The following is a 20,576-nucleotide window of genomic DNA, read 5'->3' as shown; positions in this document are numbered from 1 at the left end:
TAGGCGGTGCAAAGGTCGAGGGGCAGGTGCGCGGACAACAGAGAAGGACCCAAAGTCGTCAGAAGGCTTGGGGCGTCAACATAAGGAGCGCTGGGACTCTAGAAATGAGAAAGTTCTTGGGCAGCCGGGGTAGCTCAGCGGTTGAGCGCCGCCTTCAGCCCAGGGCGTGATCCTGGAGACCTGGGATCGAGTCCCGCGCGGCCCCCTGCGTGGAGCCTGCTTCTCCCTCTGCCTGTGTCTCTGACCCTCTCTTTCTCTGTGTCTTCCATGAATAAATAAATAAATCTTAAAAAAAAAAAAAAAGTTCTTTGTGAATAAGAAAGTCACCCAGGAGAATGGCAGGATCCAGAATGAACTGGAAAACTCCGGAGTACGGAGCCAGAGTTCTCAGTAAGAAGTAAGTCAAACACCCAGAACCCTGGGAAGCAGCCAGTGGAGAAGAGCCCTCCAATCAAAGGTTCTGTCAGGCCCGGGAAGTGGAGGGGTACAGGTTTCCCTGGCCTGTCAGAAAGTAGAGGTTCCGATAAAACCTTTCCTAAGCTCAAATGGCATAAAAGAATCAATTACCGTAAGTTTCCATGGAAACTTTTTCTGAGCTGCCCCAGACCCAACAAATAAATTCTCTTAAGCTTTTTTGATACCTTCATGTTAATGGATGCACAAAATAACCTAAGGTGCAGATGCTCACAGGGGTCAGAGCCCTGAGGGCTTGATGTTCAGATGCCTTATATTTCCCAGGAAAGGAGCACTGCGGTGCAACTGATGCCCAGGGTTACTGCTGCGTCTGTAACAGCTAGCTGCAGAACACACACGGAATGCTATTTTCACTTTTCACATCTTTCTGTAACAGTAAAAATCTGTATTTTTTTTTCTGTTAGCAAAAACGAGTACTGATGTAGGTCTTGCATAAAAGCAAGGTGGTGTAACATGAACTTTAGAAAAACAAGGGATACCAGTATTCTGCAGAGTTTAGAGATTCAGGGTATTTCGGGTTACAGGCGTTCCAGAGGGTTTAGTGACAAAATTAGGATGGGAAAGGGTGGAATATTAGGTCAAGGGAATGAAAATAGAAAAAAAAATAAATAAACCTCCAAAAACGTTTTATATTTTGGATTATGGCCAGGAATGAGAAATGACAAGAATGTGGGGCATGGTGAAATTAGCAGGCTAGAAAGTTTTCAAAATAATTAGTCCCGGCTATCCCCTGATGAATTGCACAGAAACCTGCAAAAGTAGGTGGAGAAATGACTTAGCCTTTCTGGAAATTTCATTACTTGCCTTTTTTTTTTTTTTAAACTACAAATGGTAAGACGTTGGATGCTCAGGTGGCTCCATTGGTTAAGCGTCCAGCTTGTTTTTGGCTCAGATAATGATCTGTGAGATCGAGCCCCATGTAGGGCTCAGTGCTGAGCATGGAGCCTGCTTAAGATTCTCTCTCTGCCCTTCTTCCCCCACAACCCCCCCGTCTCTAAAAAAGAGAGAAAGAGATACAATTGGTACTTTGACAGGCCCCAAATCTTTGAGTTGCAAGTGTGATTATGAATAACAACTGTAACTGCTTTAAGGTAAAAGACACTTATTTCCAAAAAACATACTCACTTTCTACAAATTCCAATTTAGAAAAGCTCTAAAACTTTATTTTTTTAACTTTTTTGTAAATAAGCTCTGCACTCAGTGTGGGGCTCAAATTCACTACTCCAAGATCAGGAGTTGTAGGAGCCAGCCAAGTGCCCCTAAAAGCTCTAAAACTTTAAAATATGTTTTAAATTAAAAGAACTTTTTAAAGTTCAGAGGACAGGATTACCCGGGTGGCTCAGTGGTTGAGCGTCTACCTTTGGCTCAGGGCATGATCCCAGGGTCCTGGAATGGAGTCCTGCAATCAGCTCCCTGCAGGGAGCATGCTTCTCCCTTTTTCTATATCTCTCCCTCTCTGTGTGTCTCTCGTGAATAAATAAAATCTTAAAAAAAAAATAAAGTTCAGAGACAGTAAACAGATTAATATTTGCCAGAGATTTTCCAGGTGGAGGGCTGAATAGGTGAAGGTTGAATAGGATTTTTTTTTCAATACTTTGTTAGAGCAGTTTTAGGTTCACAGTAAAATTGAGCAGGAAATAAAGAGTTCTCATATACAAGCCTCCTCTAGCCCACACACAGCATCCCCCACTATCAATTGCTAGCAACACAGTGGTATAGTTTTTGCAGCTGATGAACCTGTGTTGACTCATCATCCTATCACCCAGAGTCTATAGTTTACTTTGGGGTTAATGCTGGGTATTGTACACTCTATGGGCTTTGACAAATGCATGGTGACATAGACCCACAACTTTAGTATCATACAGAATAGTTTCACTGACTTACAAATTCTCTGTGCTTTGCCTATTCATCCCACTTTCCGCCCCCTCCCCCATCCCTTACAACCACCTGCCATTCATTGTTACCAAATATTTTCTTTTCCAGAATGTTGTAAAGTTGGAATCATATATAGCTTTTTCAGATCATCTTTTTTCACTTAGTAATACACATTTAGGTTTCCTCCCTGTCTTTTCAGGGCTTGATAGCTCATTTTTTTAGCACCAAATAGTATTTTTTTATTGATGTATAGCAGACGTTTTAAAAAATTTTTGAAGTATCGTTGAAGTGCTGAATTCCATTGTCTAGATATACTGAAGTTTATCAATCCATTCACCTATTGAAGGGCATCTTGCTTGTGTCCAAGTTTTGGCAAGTATAAATTAAGCTGCTGGAAATATCCATGTCCAAGTTTTATGTGGACATAAATTTTCAAGTCTTTGGATATATACCAAGGACTGTGATTGAGGTGTTATATGGTAAAAGTATGTTTATTTATTTTTTTTTTTTTAAGATTTTATTTATTTACTCAGACACACACAGAGAGAGAGGAGAGACACAGGCAGAGGAAGAAGCAGGCCTCATGCAGGGAGCCTGACATAGGACTCAATCCTAGGTCTCCAGGATCACGCCCTGGGCTGAAGGTGGCGCTAAATTGCCAAGCCACCCGGGCTTCCTGTATGTTTAGTTTTATAAGAAACCACCAAACTGTCTTTCAAACTGGCTATAACATTTTGCATCCACGCCAGTAGTGAATAAGAGTTCTTATTGTTCCACATCATCACCAGCATTTGGTGTTGTGTTTTAGATTTTCATCATTTGAATAGGTGTGTAGTGGTATCTCATTATTGTTTTAATTTCCATTTCCTGATGACATACAATATGGAGCATCTTTTCTTATTTGCTGCCTGTATATCTTTGATGAAGTGCCCAAGGCTTTTGCCTCCTCTTCTACGCCAGGTTTTTGTTTTATTTCTGAGTTTTAAGAATTCTTTGTATATTTTAGTAATAGTACTTTATCAGATGTCTCTTTTGCAAATATGTTCTCCCATTTTGTGACTTCTCACTCTGTTGGCCATTTCTTACATGATTATTATGAGACTATTTATTACAAGAAATATTTGAAAATACAAGTTTATATAGAGTAAAAAGTTAAAGTTCACTGTTACAAAAAAAAAAAAAAAAGTTCCCTTTTACCCCACAATCTAATCTTCCTGCCCAAAGAATGGGATTGTTACTCTGTTACCTTTTCACACATTTTCTATAGATTTACAGAACATAAAATATATATATATGTACCTAGTATCAGAAAGTTTGGGGTTTTGAAAATAAATTTACAAATACTATACCATTTTTTGCATTTTAAAAAATATCCAATATGTCTTGGAGATCTTTCTACATGGCCCCAGTTCATTTTTTCAGTCTTGTTACCTTTGCAGTCCAAAACATGGATGAATTGTGGTTTATTTAACCATTTTCCTGCTAATGTACTAACATGTGAAGATCGCCATAGCAAGTTCATGTAAGTTTAATTATATGTGCTGATTTATAGTTCCAAAGTTTTTCTTCATATAATTGTACATGTTTCTCATTAAGTATATTAAATCTTTTCACAGTTTCCTTTTTTTTAAGATTTTATTTATTTATTTGAGAAAGAGAGATAGCAACAGAGATAGTGAGAGAGAGCAGGAGTGGGGAGGAGAGGGAGAAGAAGGCTTCCCACTGAGCAGGGAGTCTGCTGTGAGACTCAATGTGGGGCCTGATCCCAGTACCCTGGGATCACAACCTGAGCCAGAGGCAATGCTTAGTCTACTGAGCCACCCAAGGACCCCTTAACAGTTTTAAGAAACTGTTGTGAATGGGTTTTTTTTTTTTTTTGGCAGAGAGAACTCTTCTTTTCTATATTGTTTATAAGAAAGCTATTTAATTCTATATGATTACTTTTTGAAAGATTTATTCACTTATTTGACAGAGAGAGTGGAGAAAGGGGCATAGAGAGAAAATATCCAAGCGGACTTCCACTGAGCACAGATCCTGATGCAGGGTTCCATGAGATCAGGACCTGAGCCAAAACCAAGAGTCAGATGCCCCATCAACTAAACCACCTAGGCACACCTAAATTTTGTATGCTTATTTTGTATTCTCTTATTGGGCCTCTAGTTCAATTAGCTTCTACATTGAATTTCTTGGGTACATAGGTTAAAAAAAATCATATAAGTGCAAATACTGAGGTATAGATACTTTGTATCAGTATTCAATCACAAAAACAGTATCCATTCAAGGTATTTGAAAAGGGAACTCAACACAGGAAAATGGTTATAAATATCTTGGAAGCATAAATTAAGAGCAAAAAGGGAACCCAGAGATTAATAACTGTAGGAAACTGTTCTCACTCTTAGAGCAGGAAATATGAAGGAGAAAATAGAGCCGACCATCACTGGTTGAGCATCTGCCTTCAGCTCAGGGTGTGATCCCCAACCGGGGATCAAGTCCCACATCGGGCTCCCTGCATGGAGCTTGCTTCTCCCTCTGCATGTGTCTCTGCCTCTTTCTCTCTGTGTCTCTCATGAATAAATAATGAAATCTAAAAAAAAAAAAAAAAAAAAAAAACAGTGAAGAAAGGTTTTAAGTTCACACTAATGGTGGTTGGTGAATCAGGTCTAGGAAGATCAACTCTCATAAACAGCCTTTTCCTGACTGATCTTTACATGGAATGAATCATACCTGGAGCCACAGAGAAAATTTAAAGAACTGTCCAGATTGAGGCTTTGTCTGTGGAAACTGAGGATCAAGGGGTCAAGCTGCACCTGACAGTGGTAGACACACCCAGCTATGGGGATGCCATTCACTACAGGGATTGTTTTAAGAAAATTATCTCCTACATTGATGTACATTTGAATGGTGTCTGCACGAACAGGCAGCACATCATCTATAACAGGGTGGACTGCTGCTTTTACTTTATCTCACCCTAGATACTAATACACTAATAGTGTATTAGTAATACCCTAGTGTAATACACTTCAATACGGCACTTTCAGCAAAAGACAGATCTATTAAGCAGAACATCACCAAAGAAACAAGGGCCTTGAATGATGGATTTCACAGATATATGCAGAACTTTCCATTTGAATGCAAATGAATACACATTCTTCTCAAGTGCACATGGAACTTTCTCCAGAATAGACCACATGCTATGTCACAAATCTGGTCTCAACTGCTACCAAAAGATTAGGATTGTCCCCTGCATATTTTCAGACCACAATGCTTTGAAACTTGAACTCAATCACAAGAAGAAATTTGGAAAAAACTCAAATACGTCGAGGTTAAAGAGCATTTACCAGAAGATGAATAGGTAAACCAGGAAATTAGAGAAGAATTAAAAAGATTCATGGAAACTAATGAAAATGAAGATACAACCATTCAAAATCTTTGGGATACAGCAAAAGCAGTCCTAAGAGGGAAATACATCACAATACAAGGCTCCCTCAAAAAATTGGAAAAGACTCAAATACACAAGCTAACCTTGCACCTAAAGGAATTTGAGAAAGAACAGGAAATAAAACCTACACCAGGCAGAAGGGAGATAAGAAAGATTTGAACAGAACTCAATGAAATAGAGACCAGAAGAACTGTAGAACAGATCAACAAAACCAGGAAGAGGTTCTTTGAAAGAATTAATAAGATAGACAAACCCCTAGCCAGTCTTATTAAAAAGAAAAAGACTAAAATCAATAAAACCACGAATGAAAGAGGAGAGATCACAACCAATACCAAGGAAATACAAATGATTTAAAAAATGTATTATGAGCATCTATATGCCAAGAAATTAGGCTATCTAGAAAATATGGATGCAATTCTGGAAGACCACAAATTACCAAAACTGGAACAGGAAGAAATAGAAAACCTGAACAGGCAATAACCAGCAAGTAAATTGAAGCAGTCATCAAAAACCTCCCAAGACATAAAGTCCAGGGCTAGATGGCTTCCTAGGGGAATTCTATCAAATGTTTGAAGAAGAAATAATACCTACTCTATCCAAGCTGTTTTGAAGGATAGAAAGGGATGGAATACTTCCAAACTCATTCTATGAAGCCAGCATCACCTTGATTCTAAAACCAGGCAAAGACCCAACAAAGAAGGAAATTATAGACCAATATCCTTGATGAACATGGATGCAAAAATTCTCACCAAGATACTAGCCAATAGAATCCAACAGTACATTAAGAAGATTATGCACCACGACCAAGTGGGATTTATCCCCAGGATGCAAGGTTGGTTCAACACTTTAAAACAATCGACAAGGGCAGCCCAGGTGGCTCAGCCCTCTTCCACTGTTGGTGGGAATGTGAACTGGTGCAGCCACTCTGGAAAACTGTGTGGAAGTTCCTCAAAGAGTTAAAATTAGAGCTTCCCTACAACCCAGCAATTGCACTGCTGGGGATTTACCCCAAAGATACAGAAACAGTGAAATGCCAAGACACCTGCACCCCAATGTTTATAGCAGCAATGTCCACAACAGCCAAACTGTGGAAGGAGCCTCGGTGTCCATCGAAAGATGATGGATAAAGAAGATGTGGTCTATGTATACAATGGAATATTACTCAGCCATTAGAAACGACGAATACCCACCATTTGCTTCAACATGGATGGAACTGGAGGGTATTATGCTGGGTGAAGTAAGTCAATCGGGGGACAAACATTATGTGGTTTCACTCATACGGCGAATATAAGAAATAGTGAAAGGGATTATAAGGGAAAGGAGAGAAAATGAGTGGGAAAAATCAGAAAATCAGAGAAGGTGACAAACCATGAGAAACTCCTAACTCTGGGAAACAAACAAGGGGTAGTGGAAGGGGAGGTGGGCAGGGGTGTTGGGGTGACTGGGTGACGGGCACTGAGGGGGGCACTTGACAGGATGAGCACTGTTATGCTATATGTTGGCAAATTGAACTCCAAAAAAAAGAAAGAAAAAAAATAGAAGCTAGACTTTTTATACTTGTATCTAGCATTTTAATGTGCTCTCCTAATACAGGTGTATGAGATGTGCCTGAGGGGAGAGAATCAGGGTACTTTGGTGGTAGCCCTGTGAACCCAGACCGATGTGAGGCCCATGGCCCATGATGCCTGAATGTTGACCAGGTTTTCCTGATTTGGCTTTCCTTTAACTAGTTCCTTAATTTTTTAAAAGATTTTATTTGTTTATGAAAGACACAGAGAAAGGCAGAGACATAGAGGGAGAAGCAGGTTCCCTGTGGGGAGCCCAATGGAGGACTCCGTCCCAGGACCTTTGGCTTGGGTAGACACTCAACCACTGAGCCACCCAGGTGACTCGTTCTTTAAAATTTTTAATAGTTTTCTGAAAGGAGGCAAATAGCAGCAATTTTTTTTTAAAATTTTTATTTATTTATGATAGTCACAGAGAGAGAGAGAGGCAGAGACACAGGCAGAGGGAGAAGCAGGCTCCATGCACCGGAAGCCCGATGTGGGATTCGATCCCGGGTCTCCAGGATCGCGCCCTGGGCCAAAGGCAGGCACCAAACCGCTGCGCCACCCAGGGATCCCAAGCAATTTTTTTTTTTATGTGCAGACTTGGCCATTTTCAGCCACCATCATGTCCTTTGTTATGTGTCCTACAAACTTCCCTGTGTATCGGGTGAGACTGAATGAGATTTCATATCTGCACCGTGGTCTGACCCTAGACACCATCAGTAGATCAGTTTCCTGTGCTCTGTGACAGTAGCCCTTCCCTTCCTCCAAGGGGTGCTGAGGTTCCCAGGCTTGCTTTTTTCAGCATTTATACTGATATCAGGAAAGTAGTCGCCAGAAAGTGATGGGTGAAAGGAGAGCCACAGGGAGCAGGTACTGGCTCAGTGTTTTCGTTTTGCTCTAACAAGAGGGATTGAGATGCAGAAAACACCTCCCTTGAAGATGGGAAGACTTTTTGTTTGGGCCAGACCAAATAAAGTGACATGGTTAAAACATATTAGTCACAGAGGTGGGCTACAGACAATAATCAATATCTCAAGAACTTGGTCTTCTCACTGTCCCATAATGGTGACGAATCACAGGCCTTAGGTTTACACGCAGGTGTACAAAGTTCTTATTAAGAGAAAATGTTCAATGACATTAGAGAACCTCGATGCAAGGCCAATTATTTGGGTTGTTGTGTCATTAACTACCCTAGTAAAAGCTGTCTAAAATGTGGAGCTGGGGGCACATATGCAAGTGTTGAATGCAGGGTCTGTGTACGCTCGAGTAAAACTACTAGGCCCAGCTGCCACCTGATAAGGGTTCTGCAGGGGTGGTGGACCCACACTGTCCCACTTCTAAATCCGCCTTTGTTTTGCAGTCCAAATCTAAAGAAATACTTTTACTTATAGATAATTGGTTTTACTAAGAGATCTTTACCTATAGAAATGTATTTTGAAAACTTATTTTACACAGCAATTTTGTATCCATTGAAGGTAACCTTTTATCAATAAAGCTCTATTGTTTGGCAAAACAAAAAAACAAAAACATAGGAACTGCTATTCTGCAAAGATTTTGTAGATGACATGCACAAAATTATATAGGCCTGACACTTATGGTAGTGAGGGAGTGGTTGATTTTAATTATCTTTAAAAATTTTTTAAGGGGGATCCCTGGGTGGCTCAGCGGTTTAGCGCCTGCCTTTGGCCCAGGGTGCGGTCCTGGAGTCCTGGGATCGAGTCCCACGTCGGGCTCCCGGCATGGAGCCTGCTTCTTCCTCTGCCTGTGTCTCTGCCTCTCTCTCTCTCTCTATGTCTATCATGAATAAATAAAAAATTTAAAAAAAAAATAAAATAAATTTTTTTTAAATTATTGGTCTTGGGGATCCCTGGGTGGCTCAGCAGTTTGGCGCCTACCTTTGGCCCAGGGCATGATCCTGGAGTCCCGGGATCGAGTCCCACATTGGGCTCCCTGCATGGAGCCTCTTTCTCCCTCTGCCTGTGTCTCTGCATCTCTCTCTGTCTCTCATGAATAAATAAATAAAATCTTTTTTAAAAAAAATATTGGTCTCTAGATTTTCCACCATTCCAAATCTATTTTGAATATTATTTTCCTTTAAAAATTAATCATTTCACCAAGATATTTAAATGTATCAATATAAAGTTACATCTGGTAATTTCTTATAATTAAAAAAACATTATTGATGTAATGCTTTTTTCTTGTTTCTATTGTCTTTTTTCTTGACATTTTACTCTTTTTAATGAAGTAAAATATATATTCCAAAATGTACACATAATCATAAGTGTACAGCTTGCTGAATTTTCTAAACTGAACACATCCATGCAATCATTATTAGATTGAGAAATAGTACATGACCAGCACTCCAGAAGGCTTACTTATGCTCCCTTCTGGTCCTTATACCCTTGCCCCAAGGGTAACCACCATCCTCATTTCCAAAAGTCTAAGTTAATATGGTTAATTTTATGTGTCAACTTGGCTAAGCTATGGCACCCAGTTGTTTGTTCAAACACTAGTCTAGATGTTGCTGTGAGGGTATTTTGTAGATGTGATTAACATCTCAGTTGACTTTAAGTAGAAGAGATTGCCATCAATAATGTGAATGTGCTTCATCCATTCAGTTGAAAAGCTCATCAGCAAAGACCAAAGTTTCCCATGGGAAAATAAGGATGTTTGCCTTGAGACTATAATGCACAAACCCTACCTGAGCTCCCAGTTTGCCTCCCTGTTCTATGGATTTCAGACTTGCCAACCCCCACAATCACATAAGCCAATTCCCTAAAATATACAGAGATCAGAACTGATAGAAAATATATATCTGAAGAACTCTAATATAGATTTTATTAAAAGATTTTATTTATTTATTCATGAGAGACACAGAGAGAGAGAGGCAGAGACAGAAGCAGGCCCCAAGTAGGGAGCCTGATGTGGGACTCGATCCCGGGACTCCAGGATCATGCTCTGGGCTGAAGGCAGGCGCTAAACCACTGAGCCACCCAGGGATCCCATAATATAGATTTTAATACCAAGAGTGGTTCTAATAAAGGAAGAGAATCTTAAAGATGAATTTCTGAATTGGTTATCTAATCCAAATCAATTTAAAGGCTATAATCACTTTATTTCCAGAGGGGAAGGGGACATCAGTTTTCCATGGCATGATGTTATAAAACAGTTGCCCAGAATACCAAGATTGGACACTCCTACTCAAATACGTATGAGAAACAAAGTTCTGAGGTTTACCATATATTTGATATCTTAGAATCTTTTTGTTAAACTAACGAGTATAATGACATTGGCTGTTTGCTCTTCTCTGTGCTGGAAAAATAGGGAAAAGAAAAGATGAGTTCGAGGCTTTAAATTCCCAGCTCAAGCACCACATAACTGGCAAGTGTCTATATCTGGCCCTGAAAGAACGTTTTATCTCTTATCACTGTAATCAAACCAACTTGAGTTCTCTCCTTGGTGAGTCACAAATACACCAGGAGTTGTCACACAAAGTAAACTTTATTTGAAGCAAATAAAGAGATCACAGGAAATAGCTTCCAAAGCCATGACTCACCAAGAGGGTGAATGGGTTCCTTTTGTTCAGGGTTAGGATGAAAATTTAGATGGGGAAGCCTTGTCATTGTACACAGAGGCCAGCATAAGGTCACACATGTGCCTTAAGGAAACATACCTATACATACATTCTATGTTATGTAATGAGGCTGAGGCTCCTCCTTGAGTGGAGATTTTAGTATTATAAGGAGGTAAAGGCAATTGCCAATCATTCAAGGGGTCACTCCAGGGTCAATCTGCACAGGTGGGAGTCAGGGGTTTAACTCAACTAGGTCTGAGTGGTCTGGCCAGCAGGAGGTCTTGTCAGGGCTTCACCTGAGGGGTGGTTTCAGGTTTCATGGCTAATATATACATTACTCAGCTATTCTCAAAAAGAGTGACATCTTGCCATTTGCAATGATCTGAATGGAGCTGGAAAGAGTGAAATAAGTCAAAAAAAAAACAAATACCATATGATTTCACTTACATGTGGAATTTAGGAAACTAAACAGATGATCGATCATAGGGGCAAGAAAAAAAAAGAGGCAAACCAATAAACAGATTCTTAATTATAGAGAACAAACCAATGACCACCAGAGGAGAGGTGGGGATGGGTGGGTGGGTTAAACAGATGACAGGACTTAAGTAGGGTATTTGTTGTGATGAGCACCTGGTGTTGAATCACTAAATTGTACACCTGAAACTAATATTACACTGTATGTTAACTAACTGAAATTTGAATAAAAACTAAAAAAAGAAAAAAGAAACAACACTTGGGAACTGCTGTCTCCAAACTAGGATCCCTATATGCAACGGGAATAATTGAATCCCAGGATATAGAGATAATTGCCAAAGACAAAGTGAGACTAGTTACCATAATTGACAACAGATTCAAAGTAGTAATCAGAATAGTCTCACTGGCAGAGACCTATGGCATTGGCTAGAAGATCATGGTGTCCCTGGAAGAAAATAGGTATTCTATCAAATTCTTCCTTGTTCTGTAAAAGTGGAAGAGTTCTAGGTCAAGTGCACAAAAGCCTAATTTATATCGTAAAACCAAGAGTCACAGACTTTCAATCCATTCCTGACTTGACCCACTTTACAGACCTACAAACCCTTGAATTAAAAGGGAGGCCAGATCCCCTTGAGGAAGGACCGTGCTGCACTGCCAGAAATATGTACTGTTAATCTTCCTCTCAGCCTTCCCTCAGGGACCTATGGCCTTTTACCATAGTGATTATGCATTGGGGAAAAGGAAATAAGTAGACTTTACAGGAATTGCTAAACACTAGCTCTGAACTGACACTAATTCCAGGAGACCCAAAACATCACTGGCCCACCAGTCAGAGTAGGGGTTTAGGGAAATCAGAGGAGTTTTAGGCTGGGGTTTATCTCACAGTGGGTCCCCAAGCCCATTCCATGGTTACTTCCCCAGTTCTGGAATGCATATTGGAATAGACATAGAGAATCTTCACGTGGGTGTTCTGACCAGTAGAGGGAGTACAGTGGAAGCCACAGACCTGACTCTACCTAGGAAAACAGAACAGCAAAGGCAATACTGTATTCCTGGGATTGCAGAGATTAGTGCCACCATCAGGCACTTGAAGAATGAGGAGTGGTGATTCCTACCACATCCCCCTTCAACTCACCTATTTAGCCGGTACAGAAAACAAAGGGATCCTGGAGAACGACAGGGGATTATCATAAACTTACCTGGGCAGTCAGTACATTTGAAGTTACTGTTACAGATGTGTTTTCATTGCTTGAGGAAATTAGCACATCACTGGTACCTGATTTGCAGCTATTGATCAAGCAATTGCTTTTTCCTCAATACTTATTAAAAATATTTCCTTTATTTTTTTAAAAGATTTTATTTATTCATAAGATATACACAGAGAGAGGCAGAGACATAGGCAGAGGGAGAAGCAGGCTCCCTTTTGGGAGCCTGATGTGGGACTCGATCCTGCACCCGGGATCACACCCTGAGCCAAAGGCAGACACACTCAACTGCTGAGCCACCCAGGCGTCCCTAAGAATACTTCCTTTAGAAACAACTTGCCTTCAGCCAACAAGACCAATAATGAACCTTCACTATTGTGTAAGTCTGCCTAGTTGGCCACAATAAAATATCCCAGATTGTGTGGCTTAAAGTTAAGTTATAAGTGTGGCTTAAAGTTAAGTTATTTTTTTTTTTTTTTTTTTTTTATTTACGATAGTCATACAGAGAGAGAGAGAGGCAGAGACACAGGCAGAGGGAGAAGCAGGCTCCATGCACCAGGAGCCCGACGTGGGATTCGATCCCGGGTCTCCAGGATCGCGCCCTGGGCCAAAGGCAGGCGCCAAACCGCTGCGCCACCCAGGGATCCCTTAAAGTTAAGTTATAAGTGTAAGTTATTCTCTTACAGTTCTGCCTGGAGGTTAGAAGTCTCAGATCAAGATATAAGAAAATTGAATTTCTAGTAAGAGCTTGTCTTCCTTTCAGACATCCACCCTCTCACTCTGTCCTTACCTGATCTTTCCTCTATGTGCATGAAAACACAGGGATATCTTTGGTGTCTCTTCTTCTTCATATAAGAATCCCAGTCTTATTAGATTAGGTCCCATTTCTATGACCCTATTTAACCTTAATTACTTCCCTATAGACCCAATCTCCAAACACAGTCATATCAAGTCCCTATAACTTATATGTTGTAGCCCCAACCCCCGGTGCATTGGTAGTTCCACTTGCAGCTGCAATACCAGATATGACTTCATTGCTTGAGCAAATTAATACATCCCCTGATACCTAGCATGAAGCTATTGATCTGACAAATGCTTTTTCTCTATATCTGTCAAAAGAGACTACCAGAAGCAATTTGCTTTCACCTGGCAAGACCAGCAATACACCTTTACAATCCTACCTCAGGAGTATATTAGCTCTCCAGCTTTATGGCATGTTTTAGTTCACAGGGATTTTTTCTTTTCTTTTCTTTGTAATCTCTACACCCCACATGGAGCTTGAACTCATGATCCTGAGATTAAGAGTTGCATACTACACTGACTGAGCCAGCCAGGCACTCCTAGTTCACAGGGATTTCTTTTAATAAAGTAATTTTATGGTGCACTTGGGTGGCTCAGTCAGTTGGGCATCTGCCTTTCAAAAGCTCAGGTCATGATCCTGGAGTCCTGGGACAGAGCGGCATGTTGGGCTCCCTGATCAGTGGGGAGTCTGCTTCTCCCATTCCCTTTGCCCTTCCCCTGCTCCTTCTCTATCCTTTCTCTCTCTCTCTCTCAAATAAATAAAATATATTTTTAAATTAAGTAACTTTATTATAATCTATAGTTCTTGGCTATAATAACAACTAAAATGCAGTAAAGCTAATCAAATATCTTATTTTGAGATTTTCTAAACAAACCACATTTCCTACATGCACTGTACGTCTTAACTATCTTGCCAAAGTTCACTTAGAAAAGATTCCTGGTGGGCAGCCCTGGTGGCACAGCGGTTTAGTGCCGCCTGCAGCCTGGGGCGTGATCCTGAAGACCCGGGATCAAGTCCCACATCGGGCTCTCTGTATGGTGCCTGCTTCTCCTTCTGCCTGTGTCTCTGCCTCTCTCTCTGTCTCTATGAATAAATAAATAAAATCTTAAAAAAAAAAAAAAGATTCCTGGTGCTGGAGACATGTTTATTTTGGGAAGTTTGAGCTCACCAGGATCTTAATTACCTTTCTCTTCCATTAAATATCACACTCACTCATTAAATTGATGATATTATGCTGATTGGACCCAGTGAGTGACAAGAAGCAGCTACTGTAGACTTATTGGTAAGACATTTTATGTCAGAGGAAATAAATCTGACAAAAATTCAGGAGATTTCCACCTTAGTGAAATTTCTAGGGGAGGGGCAAGATGGCGGAAGAGTAGGGGTCCTCAACTCACCCTGTCCCACCAACTTACCTAGGTAACTTTCAAAACATCCTGAACACCTACGAATTCGACCTGAGATTTAAAGAGAGAACAGCCAGAATGCTACAGAGAGAAGGGTTTTCACTTCTAGCAAGGTTGGAAGGTAGAATAAATAAATAAATACAAAAGAATCAAGTGGAGAGGGGCCCCGCAAGGAGCCAGGCTAAAGCAGAGCCTCCGGTCGGGAGAGCCCAGCCCTGGAGCAGCAGAACTTTAAAAATCCATGACAGAGTTTTCCCTGATGGAAAAGTGCTCAGCAGGGAAATCGTGCAGAATCGCAGGAGGGACAGTGAAGCCTCCAGATTCCTGGAGTCACTAATAGAGGAGGGGTGCCCAGGGGAGAGCGCACTGCAAACCACGGTCTTATCTCCATAAAGGGCTGGAGCACCGCAGCTCTCAGGACATTTGGGAGAAGCCAGTCAGTTAGTCTGGTGGCTCCGGTCGGAGGCAGCTGAACCCCATTTCCTTCGGGAGAGGCAGACCCTAAGAGCATGATTTCAGCAGAGCAGGTCCCTGGATCTCAGGGGCCCCGAGAAGACACAGCCCACAGTCCTGCACTCCCCTTGGGGAAAGGCAGAATCGGGGAGGGCACGGGACAGCAAGGACTCTCCTGCTGCCTGGCACCCCCAAGCTGTGAAGATCAGCACCCCTCCCCCACCACCCCAGAGCACCTAGGCCAGTGTGGACTGGGAGGCTGTGGGTAGTTACCCGCGGAGAGCTGACTCCAGAACTGGAGATCTGGGCGCTGCCAGTGTTGTTGTTCCTCCTGGAGTCACCCTGTGCCTGCAAGGGGCGGAGCTGCCTGGGGGACAGGGGCCTCATGGGGTAAACAGCTCCCACTGAGCCCGGCACCTGGCAGGGGGCAAGACATCTCCCCCAGGTACACACACGTAAGAATCAGCACAGTAGGCCCCTCTCCCAGAGGACCAGCTGGAAGGACAGGGGAAGAGCAAGTTCTGGACCAAGCAGCACTAGAAAGTTCAGGACTGAGGGAAAATCAGGGAATATAGTATATAGAATGAGAAGGTCCTCCCCTTTTTAAAATTTCTTTTCCTTTTTCCATTACAACTCTTCTTTATATCAGACTAAAAATTTGCAATATCTTTTCTCCTTTTCCACCGTAACTACAATATTTTACCAGCTCTGCATTGTTGAGTTTTCCTTTTGCCTTTCATGTTTCTACAATTACATGTCTTAGATACATTTTTCACTTCTGGATTCCCTTCAACATATTCAATTTACTTTTGGGAGATATATGAGATATGGGTTTTTGTTTGTTTTTTTGTTTTGTTTTGTTTTCTCTGCCTTGTTTTGTTCTACAATGGTGGAAGTTAATATCTTCTAAAACATGACCAGTGTGCACCCAGAACCAAGGGGAATATCGTGCTGGTTCATTCTGTGAGATTATATTCTCCCTTCATTCCCATTCTTCCCCCCTCTTTTATCTCGTTTATGTTTTGATGGTCAATGTTAGGGCTTTCTACAAGTATTGCTGATTTGTATAAATTTGGGATTGAGCATCTTCTTACAGAACAAAATACACTCAGAACCAAAAGGATCACCCTCTAGGACCTCTCAGGTAGACTACATTCTCTCTCCACTACAACTTCTTCACCACCACCAGCCCTCAGCCCCCCACTTTTTTCTTTTTTCTCTTTTTCCTCTTTACTTCTTTTTCTTCTTCTTCTTTTCTTTCTCTTTTTTCTTCTTCTTTGGGATTTTTGGCCTTTTATTTTTTGATACTTTGTTTTAAAAATTGTTTTTCACTTTAGTGGTCCTCTGATCTTCTTTTTCATTTTCGGGTCTCTGACCTCATCAGAATCATCTAGAATGGAGTTTACTTAGGTTGTGGCTGATAATTTTGACTCATCCTACTCATACAGCCACTCTGCACTGGACAAAATGACTAGAAGGAAAAATTCACCGCAAAAGAAAGAATCAGAAGCAGTACTCTGCCACAGTTACAGAATATGGATTTTATTCCATGTGAAAAAGCCAGTTCTGAAGCACAATTATAAAGCTACTGGGGGGGATCCCTGGGTGGCACAGCAGTTTGGCGCCTGCCTTTGGTTCAGGGCGTGATCCTGGAGACCCGGGATCGAGTCCCACGTCGGGTTCCCGGTGCATGGGGCCTGCTTTCCCTCTGCCTGTGTCTCTGCCTCTCTCTCTCTCTCTCTCTGTGACTATCATAAATAAATAAAAATTTAAAAAAATAAAGCTACTGGGGGCTCTGGAAAAAAACATAAAAGACTCTAGAGACTTCATTACTGCAGAATTGAGATCTAATCAGGCCGAAATTAAAAATCAATTAAATGAGATGCAATCCAAACTGGATGTCCTAACTGCTAGGGTTAATGAGGTGGAAGAAAGAGTGAGTGACATAGAAGGCAACTTGATGAAAAGGAAGGAAGCTGAGGAAAAAAAGAGAAAAACAATCAAGAGACCACGAGGAAAGGCTGAGGGAAAAAAAAATAACAGCCTCAGAAGGAAGAATATACATTTAATTGTGATTCCAGAAGAGGCCGAGAAGGATAGAGGGCCACAAAGTATATTTGAACAAATCATAGCTGAGAACTTCCCAAATCTGGGGAAGGAAACAGGCATTCAGATCCAAGAGATAGAGAGGACCCCCCCCCCGAAAATCAATAAAAACCGTTGAACACTTCAACATTTAATAGTGAAACTTGCAAATTCCAAAGATAAAGAGAAAATATTTAAAGAAACTCAAGACAAGAGATTCTTAACTTACGTGGGGAGAAATATTAGATTATACAGACCTCTCCACAGAGAACTGACAGGCCAGAAAGAGCTGGCATGTTCTATTTGGGGTACTAAGTGAGAAGAACATGCCACCAAATGCCACCAAGAATACTATATCCAGCAGGGCTGTCATTCAGAATAGAAGGAGAGATAAAGAGCTTCCAGGATAGGCAGAAACTGAAAGAATATATGACCAGCAAACCAGCTCTGCAAGAAAAATTAAGGGGGACCCTATAAAACAAAGAGGAAGCCCAAAGAAATAATCCACAAAACAGGAACTGAATAGGTATTACAATGACACTAAATTCACATCTTTCAATGGTTACTCTGAACACGAATGGGCTAAATGATCCCATTAAAAGATGCAGGGTATTGGACTGGATAAAAGAGCAAGACCCATCTATTTGCTGTCTAAAAGAGACTCATTCTAGACCTAAGGACACCTCCAGCCTGAAAAAGAAAGGGTGGAGAACCAGTTACCATTCAAATGGTCCTCAAAGGAATGCTGGAGTAGCAATCTTCATATCAGATAAATTAAAGTTTATCCCAAAGACTGTAGTAAGAGATGAAGAGGGACACTATGTCATACTTAAAGGGTCTATCCAACAAGACAACCTAACAATCATGAATATTTATGCCCCTAATATGAGCGCTGCCCAGTATGTCAATCAATTAATAACCAAAGTAAAGAAATACTTAGATAATAATACACTAATAGTGGGAGACTTCAACATGGCACTTTCAGGAAAAGACAGATATTCTAAACACAACATCACCAAAGAAACAAGAGCCTTAAATGATACACTGTACCAGATGGATTTCACAGATATATACAGAACTTTCCATCTGAATGCAAATGAATACACATTCTTCTCAAATGCACATGGAACTTTCTCCAGAATAGACCACATGTTGTGTCACAAATTTAGTCTCAATGGATACCAAAAGATTAGGATTGTCCTCTGCTTATTCTCAGACCACAATGCTTTAAAACTAGAATGCAATCACAAGAAGAATTTTGGAAGAAACTCAAACATGTGGAGATTAAAGAGCATCCTACTAAAAGATGAATGGGTCAACCAGGAAATTAGAGAAGAATTAAGAAGATTCATGGAAATTAATGAAAATGAAGAAACAACCATTCAAAATCTTTGGGATACAGCAAAAGCAGTCCTAAGAGGGAAATATATTGCAATACAAGGCTCCCTCAAAAAATTGGAAAAGACTCAAATACACAAGCTAACCTTGCACCTAAAGAAATTGAAGAAAGAACAGGAAATAAAACCTACACAAGGCAGAAGGGAGATAAGAAAGATTTGAACAGAACTCAATGAAATAGAGACCAGAAGAACTGTAGAACAGATCAACAAAACCAGGAAGAGGTTCTTTGAAAGAATTAATAAGATAGACAAACCCCTAGCCAGTCTTATTAAAAAGAAAAAATACTCAAATTAATAAAATCACGAATGAAAAAGGAGAGATCACAACCAATACCAAGGAAATACAAATGATTTTAGAAACATACTATGAGCAGTTATATGCCAACAAATTAGGCAATCTACAAAATATGGATGCATTTCTGGAAGACCACAAATTACCAAAACTAGAACAGGAAGAAATAGAAAACTTGAACAGGCTGATAACCCGGGAGGAAATTGAAGCAGTCCTCAAAAACCTCCCAACACACCAAAGTCCAAGGCCAGATGGCTTCCTGGGGGAATTCTGCCAAATGTTTAAAGAAGAAATAATACCGGGATCCCTGGGTGCCTTGGCGGTTTGGTGCCTGCCCTTTGGCCCAGGGCGTGATCCTGGAGTCCCGCGATCGAGTCCCATGTTGGGCTCCCTGCATGGAGCCTTTTTTCCCTCTGCCTGTGTCTCTGCTTCTCTCTCTCTCTCTCTCTCTCTGTCTCTCATGAATAAATAAATCAAATCTTTAAGAAAAGAAGAAGAAATAATACCTATTCTACTAAAGCTGTCCACAGGATAGAAAGGGATGCAATACTTCCAAACTCATTTTAATAGGCCAGCATCAGCTTGATTCCAAAACCAGACAAAAACCCCACCAAAAAGGAGAATTATAGACCAATATCCCCGATGAACACAGATGCAAAAATTCTCACCAAGATACTAGCCAATAGGATCCAACAGTACATTAAGAAGATTATTCACCACGACCAAGTGGGATTTATCCCCAGGATGCAAGGTGGGCTCAATACTCCTAAAACAATCAACGTGATAGAGCACATCAACAAGAGAAAAAGCAAGAACCTATGATCCTCTCAATAGATAAAGAGAAAGCATTTGACAAAATACAGCATCCATTCCTGATCAAAACTCTTCAGAATGTAGGGATAGAGGGACTTTCCTCAATACCTTAAAAGCCATCTATGAAAAGCCCACAGTGATATCATTCTCAATGGGGAAACACTGGGAGCCTTTCCCCTAAGTTCAGGAACAAGACAGGGATGTCCACTCTCACCATTGTTAGTCAACATAGTATTAGAAGTCCTAGCCTCAGCAATCAGACAACAAAAAGAAATGAAAGGCATTTAAATTGGCCAAGAAGAAGTTAAACTCCCTCTCTTCACAGATGACATGATACTGTATATAGAAAACCCAAAAGATTCCACCCCAAGATTGCTAGAACTCATACAGCAATTCAGCAATGTGGCAGGTTACAAATTCAATGCCCAGAAATCAGTGGCATTTCTATACACTGACAAGAAGACTGAAGAAAGAGAAATTAAGGAATGAATCCCATTTATAACTGCACCCAAAACCATAAGGAGGTAAAGGATCTATACCCTAAAAGCTACAGAACACTTCTGAAAGAAATTGAGGAAGACACAAAGAGATGGAAAAACACTCCATGCTCATGGATTGGAAGAATTAATATTGTGAAAATGTCTATGCAACCCAGGGCAACTTATACCTTCAATGCAATCCCTATCAAAATACCATGGACTTTCTTCAGAGAGTTGGAACAAATCATCTTAAGA

The sequence above is a fragment of the Nyctereutes procyonoides genome, unplaced genomic scaffold, assembly GCF_905146905.1.
Source record: "Nyctereutes procyonoides isolate TBG_1078 unplaced genomic scaffold, NYPRO_anot_genome, whole genome shotgun sequence".
NCBI classification, from domain to species: Eukaryota; Metazoa; Chordata; class Mammalia; order Carnivora; family Canidae; genus Nyctereutes; species Nyctereutes procyonoides.
Note: the sequence above shows the minus strand (reverse complement) of the source record.